The sequence below is a fragment of the Doryrhamphus excisus genome, chromosome 8 (genome assembly GCF_030265055.1).
Source record: "Doryrhamphus excisus isolate RoL2022-K1 chromosome 8, RoL_Dexc_1.0, whole genome shotgun sequence".
Taxonomy (NCBI): domain Eukaryota; kingdom Metazoa; phylum Chordata; class Actinopteri; order Syngnathiformes; family Syngnathidae; genus Doryrhamphus; species Doryrhamphus excisus.
Window position 1 is genome coordinate 947,933 of NC_080473.1, and position 13,887 is coordinate 961,819.

Genomic DNA, 13,887 nt, shown 5'->3' on the forward strand with positions numbered 1-13,887 from the left:
CGAAGAAGTCATGACATTTGTCCTGTGTTGTACAACTGATATTTGAAGTATAATTTCAGCCGAATTATGCATGTAAATGTTGTTACAAGTTACACAACTGGGGGCAAAAAAATACTTTTTTTTTACTTTACATTTTTCATTAACATTTTTTTCTCAAATGTAATAAAAAAAATGTGTATCATTCATTCATTCATTAATTTTCTACCGCTTTTTCCTCGCAAGGGTCGCGGGGGTGCTGGAGCCTATCCCAGCTGTCTTCGGGCGAGAGGCGGGGTACACCCTGGACTGGTGGCCAGCCAATCACAGGCCACATATAGACAAACAACCATTCACACTCACATTCATACCTATGGACAATTTGGAGTCGGCTAATTAACCTAGCATGTTTTTGGAATGTGGGAGGAAATTGGAGTAATGTGTATATTAACAGTATTCATGTGCATATACTGTAGTCTGCATACAGTATATGATACATAGTACAGTATTACAGTATTACATTAATCATCATGTCCTCTAGTTGACCAGGACACAACGCAGTAGTTGAGCCACTTTCCATAGTGGGTACATTGTTATTGTCATTGTTTCCTGCACAAGAAGACCCCCCCCCCCCCCCTTCCTCCACAGAGGGATATTTATTGCCCGTCCTCCCCCAAAACACTGTGTCAAATCACAGGGGAGGAGTTTGCAGAGAAGCACCTGAGTGGAGCGCGGTTACTGTCCTGAAAACTTTATTTGGAAGGGGGGGGGGGGGCAAGTGCTGTTGTTTTTTTCCTGTCTTCTATAATGACCTCTTTAACATTTTAATGAAGTCATTAAAAAGCACGCGAGCATGCACAACATGGCCTCATCTCAAGTCATTACTGACGGAAGCCTTAATTGATAAACAGCGCATGCTGATAATTGCAATTTTGACACGGCTATTTTCACTTAAAAGTGTCCAAAGTGTGGCCCGAGGCCCCATTTGGGGCTTACTGATCTTTATTTATTGGACCCACATCACACTCAACGGTTTGTGTAGAAATTGCTGAAACTGAATCGCTCCATTTTCACTAAGATAGCAAAGATTCATTTGTTGTTTGTTTTTTTTTCATTCGTTTTTGACTTGACATACATTTAATCAGTTTTAGCGTAGTTGCCGTAAATGCTGGACCATTAATCGCACCTGATTATTAGTTGCAACCACCAAATTTAAAGAGATACATGTATAGGCCACGCTTATCTATAAGCCACACGTGTCCACATTGTAACATGGGATATTTACACAGGAAGACAGACTATAAACCTTGCAATCCCACCCACGGTGTTCCCAACATCACTTGTCAGCTCCTGTGAATTAGGTGCTTTTTTCAACAGCTGCCAGCGTCCAAGCAAAAGCTTGATCAAACCTGCTTAAGATTTGTAAGATCAAAACCCGTTCACTGCAGAAGACATGCGATATTAAACTGAAACTCAGAAGTGCAAATTTTATTTGCAGAATTTCTTTTGTGATGTTGAATTGGTTAGAATTGGACGGGTTTTAGAATTTCATTCATTCATTTTCTACCACTTTTCCTCACGAGGGTCGCGGGGGTGCTGGAGCCTATCCCAGCTGTCTTCGGGCGAGAGGCGGGGTACACCCTGGACTGGTGGCCAGCCAATCACAGGGCACATATAGACAAACAACCATTCACACTCACATTCATACCTATGGACAATTTGGAGTGGCCAATTAACCTAGCATGTTTTTGGAATGTGGGAGGAAACCGGAGTACCCGGAGAAAACCCACGCACGCACGGGGAGAACATGCAAAGTCCACACAGAGATGGCCGAGGGTGGAATTGAACCCTGGTCTCCTAGCTGTGAGGTCTGCACGCTAACCACTCGTCCACCGTGCCGCCCAGTTTTAGAATTTGATTTCTCAAATAACTCGAGAAGGCAATTTGAGTAATAATTGCATATGAATGCTGAAGCTGAACTGAAATGCTGGATAGAAAATGTAGAATTTTTTTGTAGAATGTTTGGACATTGGAATGGTTTGGACTGGTTGACAAATGCGGAACTTGTTCATTTTCTGTGGCTGAAAGTGTAGAATGAGGGAAATCTGGACTGTTTTGCATCGTGTCCATGGATCGCCACCGTGTCCTGAATGCACTAGCTAGGTTTTGTCGGATTGGTTGAATGGGATTGAAAAACATGGAACTAATCGTCAGCTTTTGTTGGGTAAAGTTGGGCCAATTCTGACTATTCCCAAATCTGACTTGATTGACTTGATTCCACGTGTGGGCTGCCAGCAGTCACACTTGGGAACGCTGCAAAGAGGCCAAGAAGAGAAGGGACAAGGAGAACATTATTAATCAAAGCTATCACAGTCTTTGCTTTTACCGTAATTACATATGGATTCTCCATAACGGGATCAGCGGGATATGGGAAGGTCTCGTATTTCGCCCTTCAGATTTTGAGGTGTGCCGAGCAGCTTGAGTGAGTTGAAGATGTAAAAGTTAGCAGACATGCCTCACTTTGGACAGGTAATTTAGCCATTAGCTCCCCCCGCTAATGGATCAGAGGGAGATTTAGTGCTAATTAGCCAGCGTTGCGTTAAAGACTTGTTAAATCTTTCCAATCAAGGAGAGGAATAGCTCTTAGCGTGGGGGGAGCGTTATTGGAAGGCGACTTAACAACGTTTGTGTCAGCGTGAGGGATGGCTGCTGGTGACAAATATGACCTTTCCCTCGTTATTGGGACAATTTAGGAATAATGCGTCTTGTTCCTCTTTGGCTGTCACAGAAGGTCAGTGAAGGCGACACCATGTTGACTTCAAGCAGCACCTGATGAATACGTGCCCGCGTCAAGCCGTCACAGTGCTGCCATTATCAACTCTGAGGTTGGAGGCCCGCTCTTCGTGTGTGGACGGGTATACGTATGTGTCGTACGAAATGTACCACATTCCACAACTGAACATGAAGTTATTGACTTGTGGGTGTTGCCTTCGCATGTTGCGGTCACTGCAACTGCAAGTTGTTTTCTATAAGATGTATAATGCTTTACATCAGGGGTGCTCACACTTTTTCAGCATGCGAGCTACTTTTAAAATGACCGAGTCAAAATGATCTACCCACTACAAAAATGCAAAACATCTATTTATTTTCAAATGTATTGAGGATTATTTGTACGTACAATGTATGTTGATGTACCTTACATAACCAAATGAGCCAATATTGCAAAACACACATAATTAACTATTAACATTTTTTGTAATTACCTGAGTTTACTTTGATGACTTGCACTGAATTGAACCAGCCAGGGATGCATAGTCCGGACAGTAGCTGCTGATAGCCAGCCTCAAGCACACTTCCAAATGTTTATCAGTCATGGATAATATCCGTATCATAATATCCGTATAATATTCCATATCCGTATGGAAGTGATATGTTTTTTGCCTTTTTACTTGGTCCAGTTTTTGCCTTTTTACTTGGTCCAGCTCCTTCACTCATTTTAGTGACCATAAACTTTAGCGAGGGCTTTAAAATCTCGCAATTCGCCGACTAGCTTAGCACTTTGCATCGTTGTTTACGCATGAGCGGTGACCTAAAGGTCAAAATTCAGTTGTCATCTGACTGGTTGTCCTGTATGTCAATCAAGTAACGGGGATGGATGATAGGCTGACATCGTAAGTTCTGCTGCACTTAGAGACGTTGTTTGATTTGATTGGTCGCCCGAAGGGCAACATTCAGTTGTCATCTGAATGGCTGCCCTGTATATCAATCAAGTGACGGCATTGATGCTGGGATGATATTTTTTTAATGTCACGCCGCGATCGACCAGCGATCGACCAGTACCACCTCCGCGATCGACCGGTAGCTCGCGATCGACTTAATGAGCACCCCTGTGCTATGGTATCTGTTACACTAAGAAAGAGATACATTGTATATGTCCAAAATGGATCAAGTACACAATAGCGCTTCTTGGAGACACACCCAGCTCATTAGCATTAAAGCTACACATACACATAAAACGCTAACAATACACTGTTGTCACCTCTGACCGTGAAAAAGATGATAATACGGGACATGTGTACATGTACAATTTATCATGATGGTGAATACTGTTTATTTGATATGAACCGTTCTGCGTGTTCATTTCCCTCCCCAGAAAAGGTCAACGCTAACGTGTCGCTTTGGTTGCTGTGGACGGCGGCAGCAAGAAGACGTAAATGCTATAATAAAAAAATGACGGTCTCCATCTTGGTGTGACAGGTAGCCATTATCAAGACAGCGTGATTACAGGTGATGCTGTCCGTCATTGTGTTCAAGAATGCGTGGCGGATGTTCTTTGGTCTTTCCCAAGAAAGTATTCATTGTACCTTGGTTACATGAAGGAGCCTGCGATGGTGTTTAAACAGAGCAGCTGTTAGCCGTGTGAAATTGCTTTCGGGGTCCGTGTTTGTCAAAGGAGGAGAAAGAATGTTTCCTCGGCGGCCAGTGGAGGAGTAATAGATTTCATTAGAAGTGGAGAATATCCTTATTTGCAGCCAGGTGGTGATATAAAAGATTCAAACCTTGGTGAAGTGTGCGGGAGTGAAGGTTAAACGGAAGGTTAAAGATAAATTCCTGAGAAAGGAATATCATTGAAGATGTTTCTTTGTGGGTTCATATTACATGATAACTCACCTGTCGGTGTTGCACGCTATATAGTCGCTTTTGCACAGGTTCAAGAGGCTCACTCATGTTTGTTAATGATGGATGTCGTGGACCATATGGATTGAGCAGCCTGAGCGGGTCCAGGGGGTGTAGCGGTGCCGTGTGGGGTTCTTTGGCATCCAGCGGGTGTCCTGACAGCAAAATTCACTCATCTTTCATCTTGAGCCCGGGCTCAGAAAGGCCAAGAGGCGTTCCTGCGGTGCTAACGCCGCGTCGGCGCTCCTCACGGGCCAAAAGGTCGGAGGATGGCTGCTGGCAAAGTCCTCATCGACGCCATCAATACACACGCTGGACACACCTTTGACAGAGAACGCTGATTAAAATGGATGTAGCGCTACAGGGTCACTTTGTCGCAAGGCCTGTCGACTGACGCTTGTGTCCTCAAATGCATCCATGAAAAACTTAACTCGACTTTTTTTTTTATAATAAAGAATATTCCAAACTCTTTTCTTTGCAAATGTTATACTCTCACCTGTATTTATTGCATCTTAGGTGCTTTTTCATGAACCAGGAAGTAGCATGCTAGCTAACATGGCTGTACCAACAAACATTTTTTACACTTATCTGAATAGCTCCTCGTAATAGTTCTCTCTATTGTTTGACACCATCCTCCATTTTGTTCATATTCCTATGTCATTATCCATGAACCAGCAGGTAGCCTGCTTACCAACATGGATGTACTAGCAAAGATGCAAAGACCCTAGAGCTGTCCTATCTAGTTCTAAACTAGCAAGGACTACAAGAGGTGTTCAATCTAGTTGTAAACATGACCTGCCTCGTACTAATAGAGCTTTCCGATCTAGTCATGTGTGTAAACTGGATAGGACCACAGTAGTTGTCCTATCTAGTTATTGGTATGAACTAGTTAGGACTACTAGATCTGTTTTATCTAGTGTAGTTGTGAACTAGCTAGGACTCTGGAGCTGTCCTATCTACATGAACTATGTACTACTACTTGAGATGTCCTATCTACTCATGAGCATAAATTGGTTAGGACCACAAGAGTTGTCTTATCCAGTCATGACCTAGTGGAAACTACTGGAGCTGTCCTATCTAGTCATGAGCATGAACCAGTTAGAACAACTAGACCTTCTTTATCTAGTTCTGAACCAGCTGGGACTACTACCGTGGTCCTATCGAGTTGTTAGCTAGTATTAATGGAGCTGTCCTATCAAGTCATGAGCATACCGTGGTTGGAGGCACGAGAGTTGTCCTATCTAGTTGTGAACTAGTGACAACTACTGTAGCTGTCCTATCTAGTCATGAGCATGAAGTAGTGAGGACCTGTTTTTATCTAGTTATGAACTCGCTAGGACCCAAGAGCTGTCCTATCTCGTCATGAGCATGAAGTAGTGAGGACCTGTTTTTATCTAGTTGTGAACTAGCTAGGACCCTAGAGCTGTCCTATCTAGCCATGAGCATGAAGTAATGAGGACCTGTTTTTATCTTGTTGTGATCTAGCTAGGACCCTAGAGCTGTCCTATCTAGTCATGAGCATGAAGTAGTGAGGACCTGTTTTTAACTTGTTGTGAACTAGCTAGGACCTGAGAGCTGTCCTATCTAGTCATGAGCATGAAGTAGTGAGGACCTGTTTTTAACTTGTTGTGAACTAGCTAGGACCTGAGAGCTGTCCTATCTAGTCATGGGCATGAAGTAGTGAGGACCTGTTTTTATCTTGTTGTGAACTAGCCAGGACCCTAGAGCTGTCCTATGTAGTCATGAGCATGAAGTAGTGAGGACCTGTTTTTATCTAGTTGTGAACTAGCTAGGACCCTAGAGCTGTCCTATCTAGCCATGAGCATGAAGTAATGAGGACCTGTTTTTATCTTGTTGTGATCTAGCTAGGACCCTAGAGCTGTCCTATCTAGTCATGAGCATGAAGTAGTGAGGACCTGTTTTTAACTTGTTGTGAACTAGCTAGGACCTGAGAGCTGTCCTATCTAGTCATGAGCATGAAGTAGTGAGGACCTGTTTTTAACTTGTTGTGAACTAGCTAGGACCTGAGAGCTGTCCTATCTAGTCATGAGCATGAAGTAGTGAGGACCTGTTTTTATCTAGTTATGAACTCGCTAGGACCCTAGAGCTGTCCTATCTAGTCATGAGCATGAAGTAGTGAGGACCTTTTTTATCTTGTTGTGATCTAGCTAGGACCCGAGAGCTGTCCTATCTAGTCATGAGCATAAACTAGTGAGGACCTGTTTTTAACTTGTTGTGAACTAGCTAGGACCTGAGAGCTGTCCTATCTAGTCATGAGCATGAAGTAGTGAGGACCTGTTTTTATCTAGTTATGAACTCGCTAGGACCCTAGAGCTGTCCTATCTAGTCATGAGCATGAAGTAGTGAGGACCTTTTTTATCTTGTTGTGATCTAGCTAGGACCCGAGAGCTGTCCTATCTAGTCATGAGCATAAACTAGTGAGGACCTGTTTTTAACTTGTTGTGAACTAGCTAGGACCTGAGAGCTGTCCTATCTAGTCATGAGCATGAAGTAGTGAGGACCTGTTTTTATCTAGTTATGAACTCGCTAGGACCCTAGAGCTGTCCTATCTAGTCATGAGCATGAAGTAGTGAGGACCTTTTTTATCTTGTTGTGATCTAGCTAGGACCCGAGAGCTGTCCTATCCAGTCATGGGCATGAAGTAGTGAGAACCTGTTTGATTCTTGTTGTGAACTAGCCAGGACCCGAGAGCTGTCCTATCTAGTCATGAGCATAAACTAGTGAGGACCTGTTTTTATCTTGTTGTGAACTAGCTAGGACCCTAGAGCTGTCCTATCTAGTCATGAGCATGAAGTAGTGAGGACTTAATTTATCTAGTCGTGAGCTAGTTGGTCCCCCAGAGGAAGGCTATCCAGAAGAGAGGCCAAATGTCTTCCCAGACAATGAGAGGAGTCCAGTGGCGATGGCTAAAAGTGTCCTGAGAGAAGTCTACAGTATGTCGCTAAAAAGGTGATAGAAAGTGTCACCGACAGGAGCCAAAAATATTCTCACTCTGCACTTTTCATCTGTGTCTGCTCTCGCGGGAGATGAACTTGAGGGAATGCAGCAAGTTATTTTAAAACTTGTTATTGTGATTTCCTTGAAGAGCGCAGAAAGATTTACACTGAAGGCGCCCTTGCATCATCACCTCCGTGTGCATATAAGATCGGAGCTTGAATAGATAGACCACAGTTTTGAGGAAAGGGGTAACGACACAAGGGAAAAGAGTTGACGTTCAAACCTGAGATCTTTGAAGACGTCGTATCGCGCTCGCAACCAACCAGCTTCTAGCGGTGGAGCTGCGCCGCCATTCCGATGGAAGGAGCCAAGACGAGAGCGAGCAGCCTGGCATCAGGAGTCACATGGGAGACGGCAAAGTCTGTTTTATTTCTCCTCCTCACCACACGCGCCTCCAGAGGCGTGCACTTTTAATTACATGGAATATTTATACACTCTCTCCCAACATGCTGGCAAATAGGCCGCACGCTTTACGCTCGGCCTATTAATTACATTTTTGTCAAGACGCAGCATTAGTGGTGATTAATTCATGTCTTCTCAAGGGATGTTCATGTGTTCATCGGCGAAACACCACAACCAGAAAAGGAAGATGTTTTTATGGATTTCTGCCACATTGTATTGCTCATGTAAATGTGGGCATTCTTTATTTTATTTTTATTTTTTTATTTTTGTTGGAATGGGGAGGAATGGTCTTCCAGTCTTTGAGAGGAGCAGGACAGTGATAGTAATCTGCCAATGAAACTGCTACTCTGTCGGGAGATGATGCTGTGCACTGAACCGTATTGTATTATTTTGGGTACGTGTCAATGGGACATCATTTGGACACCCTTTTCCAATATCTTGCACCTCGTATGCAACCGATAAGATCACCAAAATATTAGAAAGCTACTGTAATGATGAGCTGTAATGCTCAAATCATACGTCTGTAGGTTTTTATTCGTTTCTACAAGTTACCATTTTGTATTGTATATTCATTCATTCATTTTCTACCGCTTATCCTCATGAGGGTTGCGGGGGTGCTGGAGCCTATCCCAGCTGTCTTCCGGCGAGAGGCGGGATACACCCTGGACTGGTGGCCAGACAATCACAGAGCACATATAGACAAACAACCATTCACACTCACATTCATACCTATGGACAATTTGGAGTCGCATGTTTTTAGGAAACCAGAGTACCCGGAAAAAAACCCACGCATGCACAGGGAGAACAGGCAAACTGGCCGAGGGTGGAATTGAACTCTGGTCTCCTAGCGTTGAGGTCTGCATGTTAACCACTCGTCCACCGTGCAGCCCACATTGTACATTATTACTAACCCTAACCGTATTCTAATGTCTTACACGTAAGAAAATATTAGGACCAGCTGGGCATCATAAGCACAATAATAAACATTTTCACATTCATACCTGGGCATTCTTATCTGAAGACAGGCAGATTATTCAACATGAGATGTAATGGTGTACCTAATGTAGTGGTCAGGGAGAGTGTGCAGTAGTTGTGTATGGTCAAATAAATGACTGGTTATTAGTGTGTATTAAAGGGAGGTACCCCAGTTTCTCTTGAACGCTGCCTGCACATTGCAGCGCTACGCTTGAACACTCGCTACGCATTCATCAGCACGCCGCTCGCTGTTATTCGGCGCAGTCAGCTGAACATCTTTGCCGCGCATCTTCCTCCCATTTATTTGATTTTACCCCACATTAAGCAGCGAGATGGCGGCGCTGCGTCATCTGCAGACTCTCTTCTTGTGCGCTCCTCTCATCGATGGTAATAAATCTCTTATTTACATTCATCGCTTGTTGATCCACCTTGCCAGTTGGCTGGGCCACCGCTCCTGTCCTCCTCCTATTGATATTCTCAACGTAGCCGCCCACACTTGCAAGAATCAATAGCCCGCGAGGAGCGTTTTCTTGGCCTCCAAAAATGATAACGCTTGCAATCCATGCAGCGGCGCTCATCTGGAGCTGCTTCTGGAGTGAAGCTACGTGGATGGCTTGCTTGTCCGTGCTCGGCTGGTCTCAGAAGTCGAATGATTTTACAGTAATGTGCGAAAACATGTTCAAAATCAGCTCTTGTTCTCTGAGAGTTGCTATCTTTTAAGGGGCGGTATCGAGTGGGGTGCCTCCATATGTTAAGTCCCAAGCAGTGTGCAGGGGAAATCTGCATCCTTTTCCTGTTGGCCGACACGCTCCGATTCATTTTTAATACCCGACACAAGTTGGCCCATGTGACCCAGGTCAAGGGTCATGTGTGTTTCTTTGCAGCACTCAACAGTCACTGCTGCCAACGGCAACGCAAGGATAGCCATTGATGTTATTGACTTTGAAGGCTCGGCCCATTGATTTGAAATGATATATGAAGTGAAAATGTATTTGCATAGCACCTTACATCATCCCAGTGATGCGCAGGTGCTTCACAAGACACATCAGAACACGATGAAATGAAAATACAGCATCTAAAACACCAGCAGTGATCACATGTTAAACGCCACTCTGCATAAAAACTGATACCTCCGTGATAGACTGTAGCGCAGATGGAAGGCAGGTCCAAAGCTTGGGGGCAAGGGTAGCATAATATTGATCCTACCCTGCCAATCCAATTTTCATAACTCGCCCTCGGGACTCCCAAGGTTGTGTGCTGAGCCCTGGATTGGCTCGCCACGGTTAAAAGATCAGCCGCGTATGCTGGAGCAAAACCATTGATGAACTTGAACGCAAGCAGGAGGACTTTAAAATGTACTGGGAGCCAATGGGAGAGAAAAGCGAGCAGCTGCCTTTTGTACCAACTGGAGCCTGCGGAGGCGGGACCGGTTTACTCCGGTATAGAGGGCATTACAATAATTGAGCCTCCAGCTAATTGAAAGCATGAGTAGCTTTTTCAAGGTCCACTCCTTCACCTTTGCCAAGAGCTTGAAGTGGGACAGACGTGCTCTGACAAACCGACAAACTTAAAGGCTCCTTGAAAGGTCAACTTATATATTCTTTGTTCTACTTTGTTCCATTTTTGGAAACAAACGCAAAATTTTCAAAAATGACATTTATAGTTGATGGCACCAGTCATGACGAGCTCTATTTTCCAGAGGTGACGTCATGGCGGTGACACCTCTCAGCTAAAGCTTTTCTAGGTAGATGGTGGACTTGATTCAGTATATTTTTCATCAAAATAGTCGTGCCAAAACTTTGTGTTGCTGCTGCATGTTCATAATATTTCATAATAATTCATAATATCCCGGTCATAGCATCATTTTATTTTATTTTCCAAAAGGGGAAGGTTTGAGACAACAGTGATCATTTCACTGATGACTGCTATGAAGGAAGACCTCTACAAGTGTGTTGTCATGTCTTTGGGTCAAAGATATTAATAATTCATACGTTTCTTAAGTTAGTTAAAATGAAAGTAATAAATAGCTAAAAGTTCTAATAAATATTGATAAAAACGCTAAGGTTAAAAAGTTAACAGAGTGAGACATCTTCTCTAGAAAGTATCGTTTTCGGCCACTAGAGAGTGAGTGCTCTTGCATTTAGACAAGCTTTGTCATTTTCTCTCGGTGAAAAGCTAGCTAGCCTAACGGCAGAAACGAAACGGGAAACCTCATAAACACGCTGAAAGTTGCTCTAAACGCTTGTTTCTTGGGAAATTATCATCTTTGTAAGTATATTGGTGTATAAAGCACTTACATAGATGCATTTTCTATTTCAAAAGTTGTACTTGTTTTGTCAAGTTCGCTAACTCCATGCTACTGCTAGTTTGCATTTACAGTTGGTGTACGTGTGTTAGCTAACTGTTAGCTGATGTGTGTTTAGCCTAACATGACCAGTATTGGAATTTTATTTTATTTTTTCTGTATGTTTCAGTTACCACTTATTTTTACAAGAAAGCTTCATAATGCAAGAAAAACAAGCCTTGTATGCGGAGTTTTCTTCATTGGTTCGCTAGCTGTCTAGCAGCATACAGACACGTGTTGTTTGGACAGCACAGTCTTGTACATGACTTGTTTACATAACAGGGCTCTACGTTAAAAACAAAATGACTTGCCCATGGGGAATCCTTAAGGTGAGAACTACTTGCCCCAACTTGCCCCATGTAAAATGAAAAGTGCCATAATGTTATCATATATCAATATATGCTGATAATTCATCAGATAATAGTACTGATGCATTGTATTTGGAGGAATGTCTGAATATTTGTGGAGATGTATTTAACATACATCTCCACAAATTTTCAGACATGCTACCTTACACATGGTAGTCGTAGTAAGCAGTGATATTTATAAGTTGTGCACCACAATGAAACATTATTGAATAGACACATTTGTGTACTAGTAAAGTGTTTTTAATCCAGAAAAAAATGCTCAATGGTCAAACAATAATTTGTGAAGCAAAGGTGAGAAAAATACACAGAGAAATGGAAGCGCTAGATTTTGCAGCTTGTGCAAAATCAGCACTTGGTATTGGATCTAATGGGTGGTGTTTCATTGTGACCACTTCAAATTGTCACAGCAATGTGATTCACTCACCTGTGCCATCATTTGATTTGCTGCCGCTAATAAAATACTTGTTTAGGAGGCACTGCTTCATCACTTTTTGCTGTTTTCCTTCACAAGTTGTTGAAGAATTAGACCATGTTGGCATGGACGCCATGATAGATGTTTTCCTAGTAAAACGATCGCTGATTGGTTGATCGCGAACAAGAACGGGTGTGGGTAAAACACGGATTGTGGATTACGGACCGCGGTCTAAATAAACGATTCTGATTGGTCCATTTCAAGATTTGCAAGGATTGGTTTGCAAATTACCACCGGAGTCCGTGTTTTACCAACACCCAACAAGAACCGCTTTAAAAAAAACTCTTGGCAGTACGGCATGCTAAAGTGTACTTGCCCGACGGGAATATTAATGATTGGATTTACTTGCCCCAATTTTGTTTTAACTTGCCCCGGGCCATCGGTACATCGTTATTGTCGAGCCCTGCATAATGTCTTCTAATCACTGTTCCATGATAGCGACAAGACTGTAAAGCATTATAGATCTTACAGAAACATCTTTTCAGCTACTATGTTTGTTTACCTGAGTGATAGTACTCCCATTCCACTTCCAGAAATGAGAATGAACAGCGTTCCCTAATACGAGCTATAGACCCGCCCCCTCCCCTTGCTGTGAAGATATCCCCGTGTTATTACAAAGAGTGACAGCGGAGTGGGCGTGCCTGGAGGCGGGCCATCGGTGGAATAAATTAAAACACACCATTTTGGAAAGCCAAGGAAATACAGCTGGAATAGGTGCAGATTCTGGAAGATCTAGAAAGCTTTCTGTGCGGGTTATGGTGTGTAGCTGCTCTATAGGAGTGTACGACTCAATGAATATAATAGTCCACTTTAAGCAAAGTTGATTCTACAGTTCATTTCTACGAGGTTACACTGCACTCTGTGTGTATGCTAGCAGCCCCGCCTCCACCCAATGATGACAGTGATGACAAAAGGGCTCACTCCGTTCATGCCGTTGTTCTATAGAACAAACGGCAAGATTGTTCATTTTAATTTCATGTGTGATTAATTAATTTATTGTCTAGTGTCTATGTGAAATCGTGTTTTAATCTGTCGAGATCCTGTGTCAGGTGACGTGTCATATGACGTGATGACTGATTTCGAGGTCGGATGTGATTGTGTAACGGTCGGGACTCTGCTGGTTCCAGGCTATGAACCCTGTTCATCTTGAATGCTATCCCGCACATAACGTCAAAGGTTGGATGAGTTCATGTTGTTTCTTCACCGTTTCCACCGACTGTTGTTGACATGGCAAAAAAAACTATCGATTTTGTGGCTCCGTGGGGTCAAATGTCAGAAATAAGCTCTGAGTGGTCGCCACTCAATTCGCCGCTCATCTTCAGAATCCTTTCTTATTTCAAAACAAAGCAAACAAGACTGGTATTGATTTTGAAAGCTGCTTAGCAGAAATCGTGTGAGGCGGATCGGGTGAAAGGTAAAAAGCAGCTGCTTATATATAATACAGTATACAGTACAATATGCAGTACAGTATACAGTACACCCACCCAGGGAGCAATTAGCGGGGAAGATGTTTTGAAGACTATTATTACTCACCACACACAAAAGCAAAGACATAAAAAGGCTCCCAATTTCATGAAAACACATTTTCATTTCCAAACGTGCTCACTTTGACTTCCTGCTTTCTTTAAACAGCCCAGTGAATGTTTCATTTGTTT

General features: G+C 43.0%; 1 protein-coding gene across 4 annotated transcripts in view; it reads left to right on the forward strand.

Annotated features, from left to right (window-relative positions):
• Positions 1-13,887, forward strand: part of cadm2b (cell adhesion molecule 2b) — a 131,269-nt gene that overhangs the window by 90,038 nt on the left and 27,344 nt on the right. Inside the window, exon 1 of one of the 4 annotated variants that reach the window (XM_058079414.1) lies at positions 11,207-11,316. The exons of the other annotated variants lie outside the window; for them this stretch is intronic. The gene's annotated coding sequence lies outside the window, so the exon portion shown is untranslated. Of the gene's footprint in view, positions 1-11,206; positions 11,317-13,887 lie in introns of those variants that run through there. 4 annotated transcript variants of the gene reach the window in all.